Source organism: Schistocerca nitens, chromosome 1 (genome assembly GCF_023898315.1).
Source record: "Schistocerca nitens isolate TAMUIC-IGC-003100 chromosome 1, iqSchNite1.1, whole genome shotgun sequence".
Lineage (NCBI taxonomy): Eukaryota > Metazoa > Arthropoda > Insecta > Orthoptera > Acrididae > Schistocerca > Schistocerca nitens.
The window spans coordinates 982,312,974-982,335,079 of NC_064614.1; the positions used below are offsets into that span (position 1 = coordinate 982,312,974).

At 43.7% G+C, this 22,106-nt stretch overlaps 1 protein-coding gene across 1 annotated transcript in view; it reads right to left on the minus strand.

Moving 5' to 3' along the window:
- Positions 1-21,712, minus strand: part of LOC126195173 (uncharacterized) — a 57,009-nt gene extending 35,297 nt beyond the window's left edge. The window contains exon 1 of the mRNA XM_049933688.1: positions 21,583-21,712. The gene's annotated coding sequence lies outside the window, so the exon portion shown is untranslated. The remainder of the gene's footprint in view (positions 1-21,582) is intronic.
- Between the last annotated feature and the right edge of the window lie 394 nt (positions 21,713-22,106).

Consider the following 22,106-nt stretch of genomic DNA (forward strand, 5'->3'; position numbering starts at 1 on the left):
AACAATGTATTTACCTTAATAATGTTCAAAAGTCATATATATATATCAGTTCATGATATCCAATATTACAAATTTACTCTTTCTGATGGACACACGTCGAGATCGTCCGCTCTCAAAATTCTGGGATCTCTCTCCCCACATCCACCACTGCTGGCGGCTCACCTCCAACTGCGCAACGCTACGAGCTGTTCACATCCAGCTGCCCAACACTACAATAGCGAATATTCCAACAATGCCAACCAGCCACAGACTGCACACTGCACAGTCAGTGACTTTCATATAGAGCGCTATGTGATGTTACCAACATAAAAACTTAAACAGCCTATTTACTTCTGTAGATTGTTCAGTTATGAAAGACGCACGAACCGAATTCTCAGTCGGCTTATTATTTTCTGTGTCACATACCACAGAGACAGGTAATTAATTTTTCCTTTTAATCGTAATTACCATTAATATCAACATACTCATTAAGTATTCCTATAAGACGGTGCATGAACGTCCAGCTGTCTCAAACATGTTGAAGTGAAACAATCAAGCTAATGAACAGTTCTGAAGAAATAATGGAGCACAAATACGTCACTCAAGCGATTTACGTAACTATTCGTATCACTCATTTTATATATTGTCTAGAATGTCGTATTTTTGAGGAGGCATTGCTTGTCTGTATTACAGACAGGAAATAAATGATACGCAAGTTGCAGGAAAGGCAAGCGGAAGCAAAACAAGCTCTCTCGTGACTTCAATTAAGGCTCATTACACAGTTCTTGTGCCCTCATAACTGAGTCCTTCAAGAGACTCGGCCACGCGAGCAAAGTACAAGTGATCTCCATGCACGCCTCAGACAAGGCTGCCGAACACACACACACACACACACACTCACACTCACACACGGATGATCTTTGCTGGCTTACGTGTGTGCGTACTTTGAATGCAGCATTACAAGCGAAACAGCAAGTGCCTGGTATCATATCATGTGATTTTACGAACCAATTCCTCCCCTTATCGCGCCCAACAACTTATCAGGCCGATAAATGATGCTGTGTATTTAACAACCTGCCTGTTGGCAGCATGTTTTGAGAAAAAAGTTGAGTAAGAGGTCTCTGCGACTCCCCCATTTTGTGCTATCATCTTCATTTTTTGTTAGTTTCGATGTCTTGATAGTTCTAATAGTTTTTCGACTACTTAATTTACTTTCCCAGAATTTTTTCTTCAAATATGTCTGTCAAAAAGTTATGAGTTTCAATAAACACCCAAAAAGGTTTATTTGCCTTTTTTTAGCAGTTGTTGCGACCATTTTTTGCTCATTGACCTCTCTGGACATCTTCACTGGCTTTTTTTTCTGTCTCGCTAGTCCTCGTTATCTTTCTCCAAAGCCACATTTCCAATGCTTCCAAGTGCTTTCTACTTTCAATAGTGTCCATCTTCCACAGGCACATGGAAGCACGCTGCAGATAAAGGTCTTGATAAATCTCTGTTTTTTCCTTTTCATTTCTACGGGAAACGACTGTTCAGTAGCAACACAGAAAGCGCATTTAGCTATTGCAGTTATTTTTCTGGCTTCCACGCTGCATCTGCTGTCTTCTTTAACTAAGCTGCCTAAATAACTTCATCTTTCTTTGCTACTTCCAATTTTCCAGTACTTCTTCAGCTTCTCCTCCTGTTGTCTTTTACTTTCCTGTGTTCATGTTGTTCCAGATGTCTTCTTCTTTTTTTTTTTTTACTGTCCTGAAAACGTTCCAAATTTCGTATTTCATTCTTTAAAAAGTTTCCTTCTATTATTTCCGATTTTTTTATATTATTTCTTTTCTTAACTCATCCTATTTTTGATTTCTTTTTCCAGACACACAAGAATATTTCTTTCGGTAACCTGTTGTCTTTTGATTGCTATTATTTCTTATATTTCATTGGTAGATCTCCTCATTACTTTCATTTTCTAACCAATCCAATTGTAGTTCTTATTGCAGAAGTTAATTTTCTAATGAAAGTATTTAAAGTATTTGATATGTCTGGCCAGCTTATAGTTCACTGCTAAGCACTCAGATATAAATTGTCATGGACTGTGCGGCTGGTCCCGGCGGAGGTTCGAGTCCTCCCTCAGGCATGGATGTGTGTGATTGTCCTTAGGATAATTTTGGTTAAGTAGTGTGTAAGCTTAGGGACTGATGACCTTAGCAGTTAAGTCCCATAAGATTTCACACACATTTGAACAACATATAAAATTTTGGTCTTACGACTTTGGTATAGTGCTTTAGTTTCGTATTTCTAGAGACGCAATTCTTGTAGCTGGTGGATTATTTTAGTTAAACAATACGCTGTTTCCATATCACTGACTCTCACATCCCTTGCAATTGTTTCTAGTTCAATTTATTTACTTGTTATGCGCTGGACATAAATTCAATGAAGAACCTTTCAGTAGACCATGTATGGGCATGAACGGATATCAGAAAGAGACTACGGCATCATATTTTGTAGGTGACAACATGTGGGCTACGTAGAAAAGGTACGGCTAAAACAAATGAGACAACTTTTCTTGTGCTGTGGCCTTTACTTTTCTTACATATGGGAATTTTCTGAGTTGCCTGATAAACACACCAACGACTTTGGAATAAACAGTTAGAGGCAGGGGGATCGCAAGTGTCGAGATAGGGTACAAGATATTCCCACAAAAAGTGAGATGGTATCCGTACATAAACTTATGTTGTCCCCTGAGTAACTCCCCAGAAGCTAAAAAGAAGCGCTGTATGCAGGTTCAAAAATGACTCTGAGCGCTATGGGACTTAACACCTGAGGTCACCAGTCCCCTCGAACTTAGAACTACTTAAACCTAACTAACTTAAGGACATCACACACATCCATGCCCGAGGCAGGAGTCCAACTTGCGACCGTAGCGGTCGCGCGGTTCCAGACTGTAGCGCCTAGAACCGCTCGGCCACTACGGCCGGCGCTGTGTGTAGGAAGTGAGGGTCTTATACCGCTGACCTGATGAAACGTCGTCTGAGGCCACGTGAACCTTGTCTGCTGTGAGCAGCTGCATGACGAGCTGCCGGTGCACTGTAGTGTACTCATTACTTGGCAAACAGTCGTTGGCACGGTAACTAATATTCTTATCACAAAGCCATAACGACTGCGTGTCAGACGAAATTCAAGTCAGGAAGTTGAACTCAAACAATCGGTAGCTTCTTTAAATTGTTCATTTATTAGATTGATTCGCGTCGTTGGACAGTGAATCCACCGGCTTCAGTGCAGATGCACAATTACATTCGACCTCATATGAGAATCTCAAAGTAGCGAGCGTGGAGGACATGGACGGGGACGGTGGATAGGTGGAGCTGGGTTGGCCGGAGGCCAGTCGGGATAGTCCGTGCAGTTGTGATAAACACTTTCTCTGGATGGTGCAGTTGTTAACGCAACTTTTTTAAAAGAAATTTCCACCATTTGCCTGTTACTTGTTCATTTACGTTATACAATCATGATTTCGGCTTGGTAGCCATTCTCAAGTGCATATTGCAATGTTAAAATATGTCTGACTGGTCTGTGACGATGACATGTCACAGACACGTCAGACATACGTAGGTTGGAACTTAAATAGTGGCAACACTACTGTGGAGACACTATGCAATGGAAGCTACTACTGTCGCTGATAGGACACGTTTTTGACATACCTACCTTACCTCCGATCAAATGGACTCGCCCGTCCCACGTCACAGGCGTGCGCACAGTCGAGGGACACACAGTCACTTGTGAGCGAGCGGTCTAACGTAACGGTGTCACTATGTTTTCGAAACAGTAACAGTGAAGTTGGATCAAGATTGCATGTTCCAGAGGTCATACAGCACGACAGTGTCATCAAGGTCTTCAAGAGGTGTGCGAGGAATCGGCATTGCCTTACATAACCTTCAACGAAGGTCGGAAAACTGTGGCATACATGCATCTGGCAGGTCGTCCTAGAGTCTATGACGAAGAAGTGCATGCTGTTGCTGCGTCAGTGGTCAGTGATCGCCCACGAAACCGGATTAGCTCATACAACTGTGCTTCGCATCCTGAAGGGACGCCTGGATGGGTTCCGCATGGCTTGACAGAAATGCAGAAATGGATGCGTTACGACGCTGCTAAGACAGACCTGGAGCGCTATCAGCGCGAAGGTCTTATCGTAACACTGAATGAGACATGGGCCACATCGTACGAGCCAAAAGCGAAACGCCAATCCAACGAATGGCGTTATTATGGATCGCCGCGAAAGACGAAAGTCCGTCAGAGCCCCACTATAGTGAAAGTCATGGAGATTTTCGTGTACGACTGTGATCGTGTTATCCTAACGCATTACGTCCCTCCACGGCAGACCTTCAGTGCACAGTATTTATTACTGTTCGTTTTTGGAGCATCACCTGCGAGCGGCTTTGCGAAAGAAGCGGCGACACTTTCTGCGCATACAGCGCCAGCTGTGGCTGCTCTGTTCGGTCGATGGGACTGGGAAGTGCTGTACTATCCACTATAGTCCCCGGACTTAAGTCCTTGCGACTCTGATTCGATTACGAAGATGAAGGAACCACTTCGTGGCATTCGCTTCAGAACTGTTCCAGAGATTCGACAGGCAATTCGTATTTTAAGATAATTATGTACCAGGGAGCCATTATGTAGATCTACTTTACGAGGTAAACCACAGTGAACTATGCTGAGATTCATTCAGTGCGTTTTCTTCAGAAAAGAATGGTTCGCTTTCAAAAAGAAGCAAAGTTGATTGTGTCCGTAGGTGAAAACAGATCAGAAATATCCTAAAAGCGTCGAAAACATATTTTAAATGAAAGTGCCCCACCCCTTATGACAACATTTCTCGGCTTCTTGTGACAATATTCTAAAAATATACACCATAATATTCCCCACTCTATTCTGAGAATATACAACAGCCGTCAACCTGGACTTTAGAAGATCCAGCAGAGAAGTCTGGGCAGTTCTAAGGAAACTAGGCGGAAGTCCTAAGATGCAAGAGGGTAAGTAGTCTGGCACCCAAGCAGGATTGCGAATCACGTTGTGACTTCTTCAAGAACCCCAAGGGATAAAGCACACACAACACAAAGCACACGCTACCCATATCAAACATGAATTCCCTACTCTGAAGACATCTAGGCCTGACCAGACCGTATTTCCGCAGCCATTTAGTGTCGAGGAAATACCAGTGGCCCTCCAAGAAGTTAAAGCTGGAGAGGCACGAGGGTCTAGTGGAATTCATCCGAGTTCCTCCCGAACTGTGGTAAAAATAACAAAAAATTGCTAGCAGAGCTCTTTACTGACAGCATGAAGAGAGGGAGAATCCTGAGAGGGATGAAAGTGTCTAACGTCATCGCTGTCCTTAAGCCAGGAAAACGAAGCAACGAGCCGAAAAGCTACCCCTCCCCATCCCCCCCCCCCCCCCCAGTAGCCCTTCTGAGCTCAGTATACAAGCTTCTTGAAAGAGCCATCTACAAAAGAATCTCGGCTACAATACATGAGAAAATTCCGATTGAACCAGATGGTTTTCGCCCAGAAAGAATCTGTACAGACCAGATAATGTCACTTACGACGTACATAGGAGCAGGTTTCAAAAGTAAAAACGTTAACTCCATTTATATTATGTAGACATGGTCTTCTCTACAAACTGATTCATACAATCCCATGAAGAGATTATTAATAGGATGCTTGCAAGAAGGTCATTATAGGTCGTACTGAGCAATAGGATAAGCTCTTCAAAGACGCTAAATGATGGAATTTCTCAGGGATTTTTCTCGGGGATTTGTCCTCGCTCCACTCTGGTTTAATCTGTACATCTACGATATACCTAAAACTAGATCTCGTAAGTTTTGTGAGTAGCCTGTTTGCATGTTGGCAGCGCTATAGACTGTATTAATAACGCTGACAGCGCTCTGCGCCCTCGGCAAGAGATTGTGTGGTTGGACGGGCTAGCAGTTAGCTAGTGGACATGTTTTTACTTAGTGGAGACTCTTTGTTGGTGGGACATGTATTGTAAAGTGAGACGCAAGGGAATGTAAAATGAAGATGGATGTCGTTGGTAATGTTTGGGTTGTGAAATTATTGACAACTGTATAATTTTTGGAACTGGATGTCACATGAATAAGGTAAAATTTTCTAAATACATTGTTTGCTCTTCAACAAAATCTTTCTTTTGCTAACCGTATACCTCCTAGTTGTTAGAGTCTATAGTAGTTAGAATCTTTTTATTTAGCTGGCTGTAGTAGCTGCTTGCTGTAATTGCTGTAGTTCGTGTTACAAAGATTTTCTGTGAGGTAAGTGACTTATAAAAAAATGGTGGTCGTGACTGAAATGAGTTTAGGCAATTAACAAAGTTGAAGATGTTTCATATTTCTTTAATTTCATATTTTTAGGATTTTGATTATTGTTAGCATTTCTTGCAATTCAGGGTCATTCTTTTGTGTTAATTCCTGGATGTCATGTTGTCACTGTATAGCAGTCAGATTGCGTTGGGCTTGTATATTGTGGGTAATACATGAATAGGTTAGGCTTGAGTTGAGTTTGTCACTGAAAATTCTGTAGGTCAGTGTTTAAATGATAAAAATAAGTAAAAACATACTTTCAGTTTGAATACGCTGATGACCGGGTGCCGATAGTGGAACTTCGAAATTTTGAAGAAACGGAAGCCATCTTAACATCTGATCTTGCGATAATGGTAACATGTTTTCGGAGATGGAGAATTAAGCCAAACTCCACTAAGAAACAGATAGACTTCCTTTCATTTGTGCAATAGAGTGGCGAACTGACAGCTCTAGATCTATTTTGGTGACAGGCAACTTCACCACAATCAGCACCCAAAACATCTAGGGGTCACATTGGATGTGACACTGTCCTACAAGAAGCATGTGAAAAACCTCGTTGCGAAGATACAAACTGCTATGGGGAACAACCTCACTCCCCTACCAAAACTCTGTGTACTTCAGTACTTGGTTTGTCTACTCTTCTGCGAAATATGGTACTCGTGTACGGCTCAATAGTGCATAAACACAAACTCTCGACGCTGAACTGAACAACACAAAGAAGATTATGGGCGGAAAACCAACAAGAGGGAGGCCACAACGTTGGGATAGTGGGATCGCTGATTTACGTCAAACTTTATACTGGGTGAGTCACCCAACATTACCGCTGGATGTATTTCGTAAACCACATCAAATACTGACGAATCGATTCCACAGACCGAACGTGAGGAGAGGGGCTAGTGTAATTGTTTAATACAAACCATACAAAAATGCACGGAAGTATGTTTTTTAACACAAACCTACGTTTTTTTAAATGGAACCCCGTCAGTTTTGTTAGCACATCTGAACATATAAACAAATACGTAATCAGTGCCGTTTGTTGCATTGTAAAATGTTAATTACAACCGGAGATATTGTAACCTAAAGTTGACGCTTGAGTACCTCTCCTCCGCTGTTCGATCGTGTGTATCGGAGAGCACCGAATTACGTACGGATCCAAAGGGAACGGTGATGGACCTTAGGTACAGAAGAGACTGGAACAGCACATTACACACATTACGTTCACATGCTAACACCTTTTTATTGGTCTTTTTCACTGACGCACACGTACATTACCATGAGGGGTGAGGTACACGTACACACGTGGTTTCCGTTTTCGATTACGGAGTGGAATAGAGTGTGTCCCGACATGTCAGGCCAATAGATGTTCAATGTGGTGGCCATCATTTGCTGCACACAATTGCAATCTCTGGCGTAATAAATGTCATACACGCCGCAGTACATCTGGTGTAATGTCGCCGCAGGCTGCCACAATACGTTGTTTCCTATCCTCTGCGGTTGCAGGCACATCACGGTACACATTCTCCTTTAACGTACCCCACAGAAAGAAGTCCAGAGGTGTAAGATCAGAGCCGACCGGTGTGGCCGTGCGGTTCTAGGCTCTACAGTCTGGAACCGCGTGACCGCTACGGTCGCAGGTTCGAATCCTGCCTCGGGCATGGATGTGTGTGATGTCCTTAGGTTAGTTAGGTTTAAGTAGTTCTAAGTTCTAGGGGACTGATGACCTCAGATGTTAAGTCCCATAGTGCTCAGAGCCATTTGAACCATTTTTGTAAGATCAGGAGAACGGGCTGGCCTATTTATGCGTCCTCCACGTCCTAAGAAACGCCCGTCGAACATCCTGTCAAGGGTCAGCCTAGTGTTAATTGCGGAATGTGCAGGTGCACCATCATGCTGATACCACATACGTCGACGAGTTTCCAGTGGGACATTTTCGAGCAACGTTGGCAGATCATTCTGTAGAAACGCGATGTATGTTGCAGCTGTTTGGGCCCCTGCAATGAAGTGAGGACCAATGAGGTGGTCGCCAATGATTCCGCACCATACATTTACAGTCCACGGTCGCTGTCGCTCTACCTGTCTGAGCCAATGAGGATTGTCCACTGACCAGTAATGCATGTTCCGTAGATTCACTGCCCCGTGGTTTGTGAAACCCGCTTCATCGGTAAACAGATATAACTGCAACGCATTCTCTGTTAATGTCCATTGACAGAATTGCACTCGATGATTAAAGTCATCACCATGTAATTGTTGATGTAGCGACACATGAAACGGGTGAAAGCGGTGATGATGCAGTATGCACGTGACACTACTTTGACTCAGTCCACCGGCTCTCGCAATGTCCCGTGTACTCATGTGTGGGTTCATGGCAACAGCAGCTAACACACCAACTGCACCCGCTTCTCCTGTGACGGGCCTGTTACGGACCCGTTTGCGTGCTACGACCATACCCGTTGCATACGGTTGGCGGTATATGTTTTGCAATGTGCGGCACGTTGGATGCTCTCTGTCCGGGTACCGTTCTGCATACACCCTGCAGGCTTCAGCCGCATTTCGTCGACACTCGCCATAGATGAGTATCATCTCCGCCTTTTCAGAGTTCGAATACACCATGGTCACAGTTCCTACAACACTACACTATCACAAACGTCTGTTAACACGGTGTACTACAGTGGGTCTGCGTGCAGAGACGAATGCAGAATAACAATAGCAGCAAGCGCTACATGCGGACACTGCGACAGCTAGACCAAACCACAACAGTGCACTACAGCCACACTCGTAAACACGGTCGTCATCGTAAACATGTCCCTGCAGATGCTGCTCGCCGACCGTGGCCTGTGTTTGTTACAACACGCAACTGAACGTCGGAGGTTTCAAGCGTCAACTTTAGGTTACAATATCTCCGGATGTAATTAACAGTTTACAATGCAACAAACGGCACTGATTACGTATTTGTTTATATGTTCAGATGTGCTAACAAAATTAACGTGGTTTCATTTAAAAAAACGTAGGTTTGTGTTAAAAAACATACTTCCGTGCATTTTTTTATGGTTTGTATTAAACAATTACACTAGCCCCTCTCCTCACGTTCGGTCTGTGGAATCGGTTCGTCAGTATTTGATGTGGTTTACGAAATATATCCAGCGGTAACGTTAGGTGACTCACCCTGTATACCTTTAGTAGGCCACTAAAACAACATAATGTGCAAGTACACACATCAAAAAAAGTTTTGCATCACCTCGGTTCCGCGAGTTCCGGAACCTGTACAGAAAGTTGGAATAGAGATCAACATAAACATCATTTCTGCCCTTTTTATTGCTCATGAAAACCATACATTGCATGTTGTACCGCCATACAGAGGGACCTTCAGAGGTGAGGGTCCAGACTGCTGTGCACAGCGGTACTTCTAAAACCCAGTAGCACGTCCTCTTCCATTGATGCATGCCTGTATTCGTCGCTCATACGAGTTCATCAAGGTACTGTTGGTCCAGATTGTCCCACTCCTCAATGACGATTCAGCTTAGATCCCTCAGGGTGGTTGGTGGGTCACGACGATCATAAACAACCATTTTCAATCTATCCCAGGCATGTTCGATAGGATTCATGTCTGGTGAACATGCTGGTCACTCTAGTGGAGCGATGTCGTTATCTTGAAGGAAATTATTCACAAGATGCGCACGATGGGGGAGCGAATTGTAGTCCATGAGGATGAATGCCTCGTCAATATGCTGCCGATATGGTTGCACTATCGGTTGGAGGATGGCATTCACGTATCGTACAGCCCTTACGGCACCTTCCATGACTATCAGCTGCGTTCGTCGGACCCACATAATGCCACCCGAAACAGCAGGGAACCTCCACCTTGCTGTACTCGCTGGACAGTGTGTCTAAGGCGTTCAGCCTGAAGGGTTGGCTGCAAACACGTCTCCGACGTGGCATCTGCGCCACTCATCAGTGAAGAGAACGTGATGCCAATCCTGAGTGATCCATTCGACAAGTTGTTGCGCCAATCTGTACCGCGCAGCATGGTGTCGTGGTTGCAAAGATGGACCTCGCCATGGACGTCAGGAGTGAAGATGCGCATCATGCAGCCTATTGCGCAGTTTGAGTCTTAACACGACGTCCTGTGCCTGCACGAAAAACATTGTTGAACGTGGTGGCGTTGCCTTCTGGGTTCCTCCTAGCCATAATTCATAGGTAGCGGTCGTTTACTGTAGTAGTAGCCCTTGGGCGGCCTGAGCGAGGCATGTCATCGACAGTTCCTGTCTCTCAGTACCTCCTCCATGTCCGAACAACATCGCTTTGGTTCACTCCGAGAACCAGGACTCTTGCCTTGAGAACCCTTCCTGGCACAAAGCAACAATGAGGACGGGATCGAACCGCGGTATTCACCGTGTAGGGATGGTGGATCTACAGACAACACGAGCCGTGTACCTCCTTTTTGGTGGAATGACTGGAACTGAACGGCTATCGGACCCCCTCCGACCGGACGTTAGAGTTCATGGCGGTCGGGTGGTTAGCGTTCGAGCCACCTCAGACGAACGTGTATGAGACGACGGTTTGACTCCTGCACAAACCTTCATTTTTGTATTAGAAGTGTAAATTCTGTGATTTTCAAAAAAATTGCACCTACGTTATTCGTTGTTGACTCATTAGCAATGTCTCACGTCGAAGTGTCGAGGTGCAAAGTACTTCCGGGTACCCTACCCTACGATACTGCATGTGTAAGGGATTTCGCAAATCACGACAGGTGTACTTTTTCAGGAAAACTCTATGCGCTTCTTCACGCGCGTGAAATGTGTATTGTGTATTGAACCGGGAACCTAGAAACGTCGGAGAGGCTTCGTCCCGCCATTGCCCTCAGTGGTTCACAATTCGACAACGAGCCGCAGCAGTCCACAGTCCACCCACTCCACCGCCGCCCCACACCGAACCCAGGGTTATTGTGCCGTTCGGTCCCCAGTGGACCCCCCTCCCCTTCCCACCCCCCTTCCCGGGAACGTCCCATACTAGACGAGTGTAGCCCCAAATGTTTGCGTGGTAATCATGGTGTAGGCGTACGTGAAAACGGTGTTCGCGCAGCAGTCGCCGACATAGTGTAACTGAGTCTGAACAAGGGGAACCAACCCGCATTCGCTGAGGCAGATGAAAGACCGCCTTAAAAACTATCCACAGGCCGGCCGGCACGCCAGTCCTCGACACTAATCCGACGGGTGGATTCGTGCCGTGGACCATCAAACCTTCCCGCCCAGGAAGCAGCGCGTTAGACGGCGCGGCTAGCTGGGCGGGCGCTTCTCCATTTACTTGTCAATAGTTATAAAAATTTTCGTTCTACTACTTAAATTTAATTAAAACTAGTAAGTTGTCAAATTACATGAAATTAACTATCATGCAGATACAGGTGTTTCTTTTTAGTTACATTACCTCTCAAATGTCACATAAGTAAATAATAAGAGCAGTGACGAAAACAATATAGATCAAAAATTATGTTTGAGAGGGAGTTGAACTGTCGCCTCAGACACGCTAACCCCTTTTTTTTAATCTCATTTTGTTTGGTAATGTTCGTTGCATTTTTTTCGGGGCGGACGTCCCTTGTCACCCGTTCAAGTTCATCGATGATCCAAACTCTCAGTATTTTGCTGCAGACCGAACACACTGAGCTACCGTGCCGGCGCCACATGATCGTCATGAACTCTTAACGTGTGACACCTACGCACAGACACATCAGTTATATAATAGACGTGTAAAATTTCTCTTGCGATTTTCTCGGAATTTCGAGAGAAGGGCACCTTACTGCTTGCACATTATGTTGTTTTGATGGTCTAACAAGGTTTGAAGAAAATCTGTGATCCCAACGCCGTGGCCTCCCCTTGTAGGATCAACCCCCGACGAATAGCTGTCCATACTGATCCGCATTCCGTCGCCTGGACTTCAACGAAAAGCAGCTGTAATCCGCGCGTTTAAACGCATACAGGGCAACATGCAGCTCCTGACCCTCAAGATGTGATTATCCTGCAAAGAAACCGACTTCGATCAAGAAAAGTCAACGAAATCAGCAATGGAACTGCACACTTCTCAGTTCGATGTAACAGACTCACGAGACCGAGGCTGGACAGAGAGGCTTGCCCTCCACATTGCCAGAACTTGCTCTGCATTACAAAGAAATGTGCTCTGAGCACTATGGGACGTAACATCTATGGTCATCAGTCCCCTAGAACAAAGAACTAGTTAAACCTAACTAACCTAAGGACATCACACAACACCCAGCCATCAAGAGGCAGAGAAAATCCCTGACCCCGCCGGGAATCGAACCCGGGAACCCCGGGCGTGGGAAGCGAGAACGCTACCGCACGACCACGAGCGAGGCCATTAGAAAGAAACACTCGGCCTTTGACTAATCTCGCAGAACGTGGACAATGTTTAACAGAACACGCACCAATCATGGCAGGAGCATGGACTCTCTTCAAAGACGGGATGAGGTTCCATCTTCAAACTGCAACTGTGGAGCCACTAGGCAAACCGTTCGTCACATTGTTACAGAATAGACCACGAGGGCCTAACGCGGTACTTTCCATGCTGACGCCATTGATGATATTAAAAATTTATGTCTGTTTGTAAATTACGTGTATTATTTGTGTGCAATATATTTAATATTGTGCTGCAAAGACCACACGATAAATAAATAACATAAATTCGTACTGATTTTAATGATGGACGCTATCGATGATGGATCTGTGACGAACAGAATGAAACTTAAGCACTGAATATCCGTTATTGTGGTATAATTCTGCAAATTTTGATAAATACAGGACTGGTGCTTCATGAGGTAACACTTGCCATTTTCGTCAGTTTGTTTCTCTTGTGAAGTTTTCATATTTCATGAATTTTATTCATAGTGGATGCTGTTGAACACCATGACTGTTCCTTTATGGGTTGTAGAAAAATATCCGCTACCAGCCACAATAAAAGGTTATTAAGTGTGGATCTGAAGTGACGTTGTCATTAACAACTCCTCATGTCATCCAGCACAACTCAAAATGGCATTCTTCAGATCCACACTTAATCGTATACATAAAATCCCACTCAGCCACCATGATGAATATTAACATTATAATATAAATTGCACGGAGAAATGGATACAACCCAGATGTGATTGACAAACTTAAGAACAAAATCAAAAAGAAACAGTGCACACCTACTAAATCAGATTCACAAGGAGGAAAAAACCTGTGGCTATGTTCTTTGACCATAACCTACAAGTTTCTGTATGAGAAACATCTTTACATCTGCTACATCTAAGTTCTTTGACCACAACCCACATGTTTGTATGTAAACATAGCGTATTCCACGAGTTCACATCATAATTGTGTAATATGAAGCTATACTTGGTGAAACTGTAATATGGAAGTGAAAATGACCATAAGTGTGTAACTAACAAGGGAACCTCCCCATCGCACCCCCCTCAGATTTAGTTATAAGTTGGCACAGTGGATAGGCCTTGATAAACTGAACAGAGATCAATTGAAAAAACAGGAAGAAGTTGTGTGGAACTGTGAAAAAATAAGCAAAATATACAAACTGTGTAGTCCATGAGCCACATAAGCATCATAATGGACAATGTAAGCTTAGGAGCGCCGTGGTCCCGTGGTAGCGTGAGCAGTTGCTGAACAAGAGGTCCTTGGTTCAAGTCTTCCCTCGAATGAATATTTTACTTTCTTTATTTTTGCATAGTTATTATCTGTCCGTTCGTTCATTGACATCTCTGTTCACTGTAATAAGTTTAGTGTCTGTTTTGTGACCGCACCGCAAAACCGTGCGATTAGTAGACGAAAGGACGTGCGTCTCCAATGGGAACCGAAAACATTTGATCACAAGGTCATAGGTCAACCGATTCCTCCACAGGAAAACACATCTGATATATTCTATACGACACTGGTGACGGCATGTGCGTCACATGACAGGAATATGTTGTCGACCCACCTAACTTGTACACTTGGCGAATGGGTAAAAAGATTCTTCTACCTTGCCCGATTTAGGTTTTCTTGTGGATGTGATAATCACTCCCAAAAAAGTGATGAAAACATAAGAGTTTGTCACATAAACTGAAAATAAAAAACTAAACTTTTCACTCGATGGAAGATTTGAACCGAGGACCTATCGTTCCGCAGCTGCTCACGTTACCACGAGACCACGTCGCTCCTGCGTTCCCATCCTCCTTGATGTTGCCTATCTTCCCATGAACTACTCAGTTTGTATATTTTGCTTATTTTTTAACAGTTCCACACAACTTCTTCCTGTTTTCTCAATTGATCTGTGTTCAGTTTTTCAAGGCCTATCCACTGTACCAACTTATAACTAAATCTGAGGGGGGTGCGATGGGGTGGTTCCCTTGTAAGTGGCAAAACTATCACCACAGCATAACTGTAATAATGGTGCTTCGTCTTTATGTAAGCACAGATGCATATTTTCGTCAAATGCTGCCTTACCACTTACAATTGTCCCACTTGTATCTGTGTGATCACCAGCAAATAATTTTTTTGTACTTATACAGTGATCTGCAACAGTATAAACATGTATATGAATGTATAAACACCGGAAGATGGGCGCAAGTCCGAAACCGGTCGTGTGACAAATAAATAATCTTTTATTGTGACTGGTAGCGGATATTTTTCTTATCATATTTCTGTTGTCATTGTAGAAAAGAAAAAAAAATTCTGAATGAGAAGTATTAAAGCGAGCATCGTAGTACAGCCAGCAAGCAGTGTAAGCAGCTCCAGCACGGTAAGCTGTATCCGCGTTCTTCCCTGGACCGCGGCTGCGGGCTGCCGCCACGTGTGAGACGCAGATGAGCGAGACCGTGGTCAGCCGTGACCGGCGGCCTCGCGCCCAAGGCCGCCACGGCAAGGCCGCTCCGAGCCTCCCAGCGCCCTGCAGAGGTGCCGCACACAGCACGGCGCAGCGGTGGCCGGCTGCAGTCTTGCCTGTACTCGCCTCGTCTGAATAGCAGCAACAGCTCCTCATGTCATACCGAGGAAACAGTGAGATACAACTGCCCCTACCGACGTCGTTTTATGCAAACCGCAATGTTATATCTAGTATCAAAAAAAAAAAAAAAAAAAAAAAAATACGCGCGATATTTTCATACTCTCTGCTCGCTTTGTGCGAACTATCAGTCCTACAGGAGAAATGAACAGGACATTTTTGTAGGAAATTTAGCGTAGTTCAATTTTGTACTGTCATACATTTTCGCTGGAGGCTGTAGTTTCTCAGTTATACGACAAAAATGTACAAAAGTGACCTTCAAATGCACCCCCCACTCCCACACTCAGTTCCCAGCGGTCAGGATAACTAGTATATTGTTGATGGCTCTCCCCCCTGTACAAAAAATTACGGCTGTAGGAATTATGGAAGAACTGTACTTTTAATGGTTACCTTTGGATCGAATTGTCAATGTCGCTAGGTTTAGCGCTACCGTAACAAAAGTCGTTTCCTTTTAATTACCCTCGTAGCCACATTTAAATTAATAATGGTAACGAAGTAGCCGACTATGCTGGTGGCGTAGAATTCCAATCAATTGAGACCATAAAAGTCGAATATCGGGAACAGTTAGTGTAGTGGGAAATGTTGGTACATAGGTATGGCGGAATGTCACGAACAACATACTAGAAACCCTGACTATTGACGGAGGAATGTGGCGATGTAGGTGCGTTTAAAGGTCACTTTTGTACGTTTTTCTTGAATAACTCGAAAACTGTGGCCTCTAACGGAAACGCATCCCACTGTAAAAGTTAACTACATTAAATTTCCCACAGAAAGGTCCTGTTCATTTCTTCTATACAATTAATAGTTTTCGCGTAGCGAGCGAGGGAATATGAAAAGCTCGCGTATTTGGAGGCCAGATATAACATGGCAGGTTGCTTAAAACGACATCGGTAGGGATACCTGCATTACTCTGTATATTCGCACTACAAATAACGGCCGTTGGCGATCTCAGTTCTAAAAATACTCGTACTGTGAGGAAAGTGGCAGTGGAAGTAGACTTCTTGCGTTTGGTATTATATTGATTCCGAACCAGACACGACTAGCGAAGTTTTACAAGCAAAATACATCAAAGAGAAGGAAGTAATATCAGGATGATGACGTTAGCAATGAATCTTATGCTCGGTGAGTTTGGGTGAGTAGAAACGGCTGTGACCTCACTGCATAAACCGTTTTGGCATTCATCAGCAGTAGCCACGATAAACTTAAACGATGATAGCCAGTCGGGGACTTAAATCTTGTCCCTTCCGAATCCGAATAGAGTGCCTTAACTCTAGATTCCTAAACCCTCGCAAAATTTTACCATCACAGTTGAGTATAAAACAGGAAATTTTCTACTTAACTTGGTTTGTAACAACATTGGAGATCTAATAGTTGTATTTAACTAATGCATAACCTGTAAATTGTGTCTTCCTTTGAATAAAACGTCGAGTAGTAACATTTATCGCGGCTCAGTAGCAGTGTAACATTTCCCTCCTTTGGAGTTCTAGCGTTAATGAGAGCGCCGCCTCGCTTATTATATAAATCGTTTTATTATTATTGTTTTATTGTTGTTTTAATATTTATTCTCTCAATAGGGTTTTTAATTAAAGAGTCCTAATTTGATTAGAATTTTGCTAGGTTGGGATGGTTTAGTTTTGCTTTCTTATTGTTTAGTTATTTATTACCAAAATGTAAAATCTTATAGTGCTGGTATATTAACAGTGGTAATACATAATATCTCAAGGTGTGGTCACTGTAAGTTAATGGTGAAAGGGAATACAATGGAGAATACAGTTTGGTTTGCATTAGTATACGTGTCAGCAATGTATCCAAATATGCAGCCATCACCGCTTCACGTTCGGACACAAAGGATGTTCATTCTGATCCACCGTTTCGGGTAACACAACGAAGCAATTTAGAAAAACCCTCTAAAGCCACGGGTATCTTGACAGTTCTACTGAAGATATTATTTGTGGGAAGTTAATGTAGCGTGAGCGACTGAGCATCACGTGATTTTTATGCGTTTTTGTAATTTTGACATAGAGTCTACGGATCCACAGCAACTGATTAACAAAAACTAATAAAAAATAGCGCAAGTAACTTTTTATTTATACTTGGAGACGGATTTCAGTTAAAAGACCATCCTCAGGACAGTTTTTCTTATGACGAAAACGCAATGTTGGCTGCATTCACGAAGGAATACCTCACACTATGTTTCAGCAATGTGTGCTTTACACAACTTCTTTACTTGATAAATACTGCAAACGCTACCTCTTCACCGTGGACAGTTTGCTCTGAAGACAGTAATTTAACTGAAAATCATTACAAAAGATATAAATAAATAGCGGCTTCGACTGGTTTACAATCAGTTTTTATTTACTTTCAACTTTGTACAGGATTTTTCTTAAATTCGGAGTTAAGATACATTGACACAATTAGATAAGGCAGGTGCAGTATCGCAAAAGATCAGTGCTGGTTTTTCGATAGTAAATAGGGGGCATCAGCTACAGGTGAACTTTGCGGGACTCAGTTAAAACATACGGCCGAAAGATAAACAAATATTTTACCATTGGCGGCGGTACTGTACGTCTCTAGTCTAATACATTAGTCAGTTACAAGAATATGCCAGTCGTTAATCTAGATAAAGGTGATGAGCACTTATAAAGTATCATTGCTATTTGTAAATGTTGTTGTTCATGTTTATGTGATCGCCTTCATTCCGCAAAATGTGTAGATGCAGTAGCTCATGCTAGTTTATCCTGTGCACGTTTCCATCTGTGGACATCTACTGCAGCCTACATCGACTTCAAACTTCTTGCTGTACTCAAGGCTTGTTCCTTCCCTTCAGTTTGTACCATCGAAACTTCCCTCAAACACTAAATTAACTGTTCATTGAACCTTCATAATGTGTTCCATTATCCTATTACTTCTTTTAACTAAGTTGTACCATAAAGCTGTTTTCTCTTCGATTAGATTTAGTGCCTCTTCATTAAACGATGCAGACCACTAACAGCGTTATTCTGTAATGCCACATTTGTAAATCTTCCATTATCCACTCGTTTGCAGCGTTCACTGCCCACATTTTACTTGCATACAAGCTTCACTCCAGTCAAATACTTCCACAAACGAGATTCTAATAAGTCAATTTACATTCGTTGTTAACAAATAATTCTGTTTCTGAAATGATTTTATATCTGTGCGCACCTCAACTTTTATCCTCTATAAAACAACGGTCGCCAGTTACTTTGCTGCCAAAATAGCAAAATTCGTCTACTTTTTTAGTGCCTAATATCCTAATTTTATGGTCTCAGCAGCAACTGATTGATTTCGGTTGCATTATCTCTGTATAACTTTTGTTGACGTAGTTCTTATAATCTCTTTCGTTAAACTGATCAAAAATTCATATTTCAGTGTTAAAGTCAAGCTACCGACACATAACGTTAAACATCGAAGGAAAAAAATCGCAGCACCAAGAACGAGTAGTGCGACGTAAACAAAAGTTAGTAGGCGTGTTTTTACTTCTGAAAGATTATGTCTATTCAAATTTCGCGCGAGTCGCATAAGAGATTCTAATAAGTCAATTTACATTCGTTGTTAACAAATAATTCTCTTTCTGAAATGATTTTATATCTATGCGCACCTCAACTTTATAAAACAACGGTCGCCAGTTACTTTGCTGCCAAAATAGCAAAATTCGTCTACTTTTTTAGTGCCTAATATCCTAATTTTATGGTCTCAGCAGCAACTGATTGATTTCGGTTGCATTATCTCTGTATAACTTTTGTTGACGTAGTTCTTATAATCTCTTTCGTTAAACTGATCAAAAATTCATATTTCAGTGTTAAAGTCAAGCTACCGACACATAACGTTAAACATCGAAGGAAAAAAATCGCAGCACCAAGAACGAGTAGTGCGACGTAAACAAAAGTTAGTAGGCGTGTTTTTACTTCTGAAAGATGATGTCTATTCAAATTTCGCGCGAGTCGCATAAGAGTGGTGCCAGCAGGTCCAATATGAAAGGTGCAAATCAGGTTTGCTTTAAATAGATGATGTAACTGTCGTGAGCGTTAATTATCTTTGAGATTGGAAGTATTGAGTTGATGTCAGTCAAGATTATAATTATCTTTTAGATTCGAAATGGTGAGCTGATTGCCTGTAAGTCGACAAAGCAGCCATTATGAAGGCTTCACTCGCTTTGAACGAGGTCTTGTAGTAGGGCTAGGAGAAGCTGGATGTTTCTCCTGCGATACCGCAGTAAAGTGTAGCGTAGCAATTGTGCGTGGTTGCTGTCAGACGTGGTCACGAGAAGGTTCAGTCCCAAGAAGGCCGCGTTTCGGACTGGTTGCGGCATCTGCACCAGCAATTTTTGCGTCGGCTGGCACCACAGTGACACAACGAACTGTTACAAATCGGTTACTTCAAGCAGAGCTCCGACCCAGACGCCTTGTAGCGTGCGTTCCACCGACCCCCAACCACAGCCATTTGCTCTACAGGAGTGTCACGTGACACCTCATTGGAAGGCACGGTAGATGTCTATAGTGATTTCTGATGAAAGCTGTTTCTGCCTCGGTGTCAGCGATGGCCATTTGTTGGTTAGAAGGAGACCAGTTGAGGGCCTGTAAGCAACCTGTCTGAATGCTGGAAACAGTTGATGATGTTATTTGGCTTGTGGGGCGCTCAACTACGCGGTCATCAGCGCCCGTACAAAGTCCCAATTGTTTCAGTCCAATTTTTTACACAGCCCAATCTAGCCACTGTCAGGAATAATGATGAGAACAACATAAACACCCAGTCCCTAGGAAGAGAAAATCCCCAACCCGCCTGGGAATTGAACCCGGGGCACCGTGATCCACTGCTAGCAACGCTAACCACTAGACTACGAGCTGCGGACGCTAGGAACAGTGGGCCTGTAGCTGCAGTTATGACCTATGATGCGATTTCGTGCGACTGCAGAGCACTCTCGTGGTTATCCATCTCACCCATACTGCAAAGCTGTACGCCAATCTTGTGACTGGACCTGTCATGCTGCCATTCATGAACAGAAATTTCAGGGGCTGTTTTCCAACAGGATAACGCTAGCCCACATACTGCTCTTCCAACCCAGCATGCTCTACAGTGCGTCTACATATTGTCTTGAGGTGCTCTATCGCCAGATCTATCTCTAATCGAGTACACATTGACGACAAGTCCAGCGTCATCCACAACTAGCATTGGCCGTGCGTGTATTGAGCGAGCCCGCATCTCGTGGTCGTGCGGTAGCGTTCTCGCTTCCCACGCCCGGGTTCCCGGGTTCGATTCCCGGCGGGGTCAGGGATTTTCTCTGCCTCGTGATGGCTGGGTGTTGTGTGATGTCCTTAGGTTAGTTAGGTTTAAGTAGATCTAAGTTCTAGGGGACTGATGACCATAGATGTTAAGTCCCATAGTGCTCAGAGCCATTTGAACCATTTTTTTGTATTGAGCGACCAAGGGCAGCAGGCGTGTAAATTCAGCCCAGTAACTGACATCCGACACTTGTACAACACAATGCACTCAACATACGGACGGTTACACAGGTTATTAATGCAGCAGCATTTCGCATTTGTGTGGCTTATCTCGCGTTTACATCAAACTGTGATCTTGCAATGTTAATCACTTTAATACGTTACCTAGTTAAATGTTTCCCTGAAATTTAATTTGTCTCAGGTAGTTATTTTTTGGTTAATTTTTTCCTGAGTGTAGTTGGGCACTACAGAGATATGAACTATAAATGGAAGTCTGTTAACCTAGTCGATGTTGGTAGTTGCAAAATTCCTTTATGCTAGATACAATGACTTGATTTTACACAGTCACCTTCACACTACTTGGAAAATAGCTATACCACTGCTAAAAACCGGAACACAAAAGAGCGAGGCGTAAACATAAAAACACCACTCTTATTCGGAATATTCACACATCTTCTTAGTCACAAAGTTATCAAGCGTACTGAACATCATGTCACACCTTTCAGTGACAGTTTACTTAAAGGCTGTAATCCCACGCCCCACTGTATATGCTCGCTGCGCGCGAAACACACAGAGAAAAATGTAGTACAGGGCAGGTCCTGTGCACTGTTGGAGACGTGGGACCACGATATTGGGGCCGGCTGGGAGAGGCATTTGGCGGGCCTTGATAGGCTGCCCAGCGATTACATCAGAGCGACCCAATTCGCGCACCGGACTGGCTTCATCGAAATGCCAGAGGCGGGATGCGTGCCACTCACCTCGCTTCAGCTCAGCTGCAGCGCTGCCGCCGCCTCCACGAGCACTGCTGGCCGCTGTGGCCTCGGCGCCTCCGTGGCCCCGCCTCCGATCACTGACGTAACGACCGCCGTCTGCCCTATCAGCAGGCTCGTTTGCGTTCCGCGCTCAACGGCAGTGTTGTTTGTGCGGAAATTCGCGCTTTTGCTATCGCGCACGTTGCGTAACTGATAAAAGCAGTGACTGGCAACGCCAAATGTCGAACAGCGAGTGTGGCAGATACTGTTTATCTGGGCTGCAATAATTCAACTTCGTAATTGTCCACCTGATATACTGCGCAGGCGTAATACCGTATGCAAAGAGCCCGATAACAATCTTATTCATTGGACTTTTGAGCGAGGAAACCTTTCCAACCACAAGAGCTACCTTCGTGGGGCCCCTGACAGATTTGCGGAGCTGCTATATTACACAGCAGCTTATGAAAAGTGCATCATGCCGGTGTGGCCGAGTTGTTCTAGGCGCTTCAGTCTGGAACCGCGCGACAGCT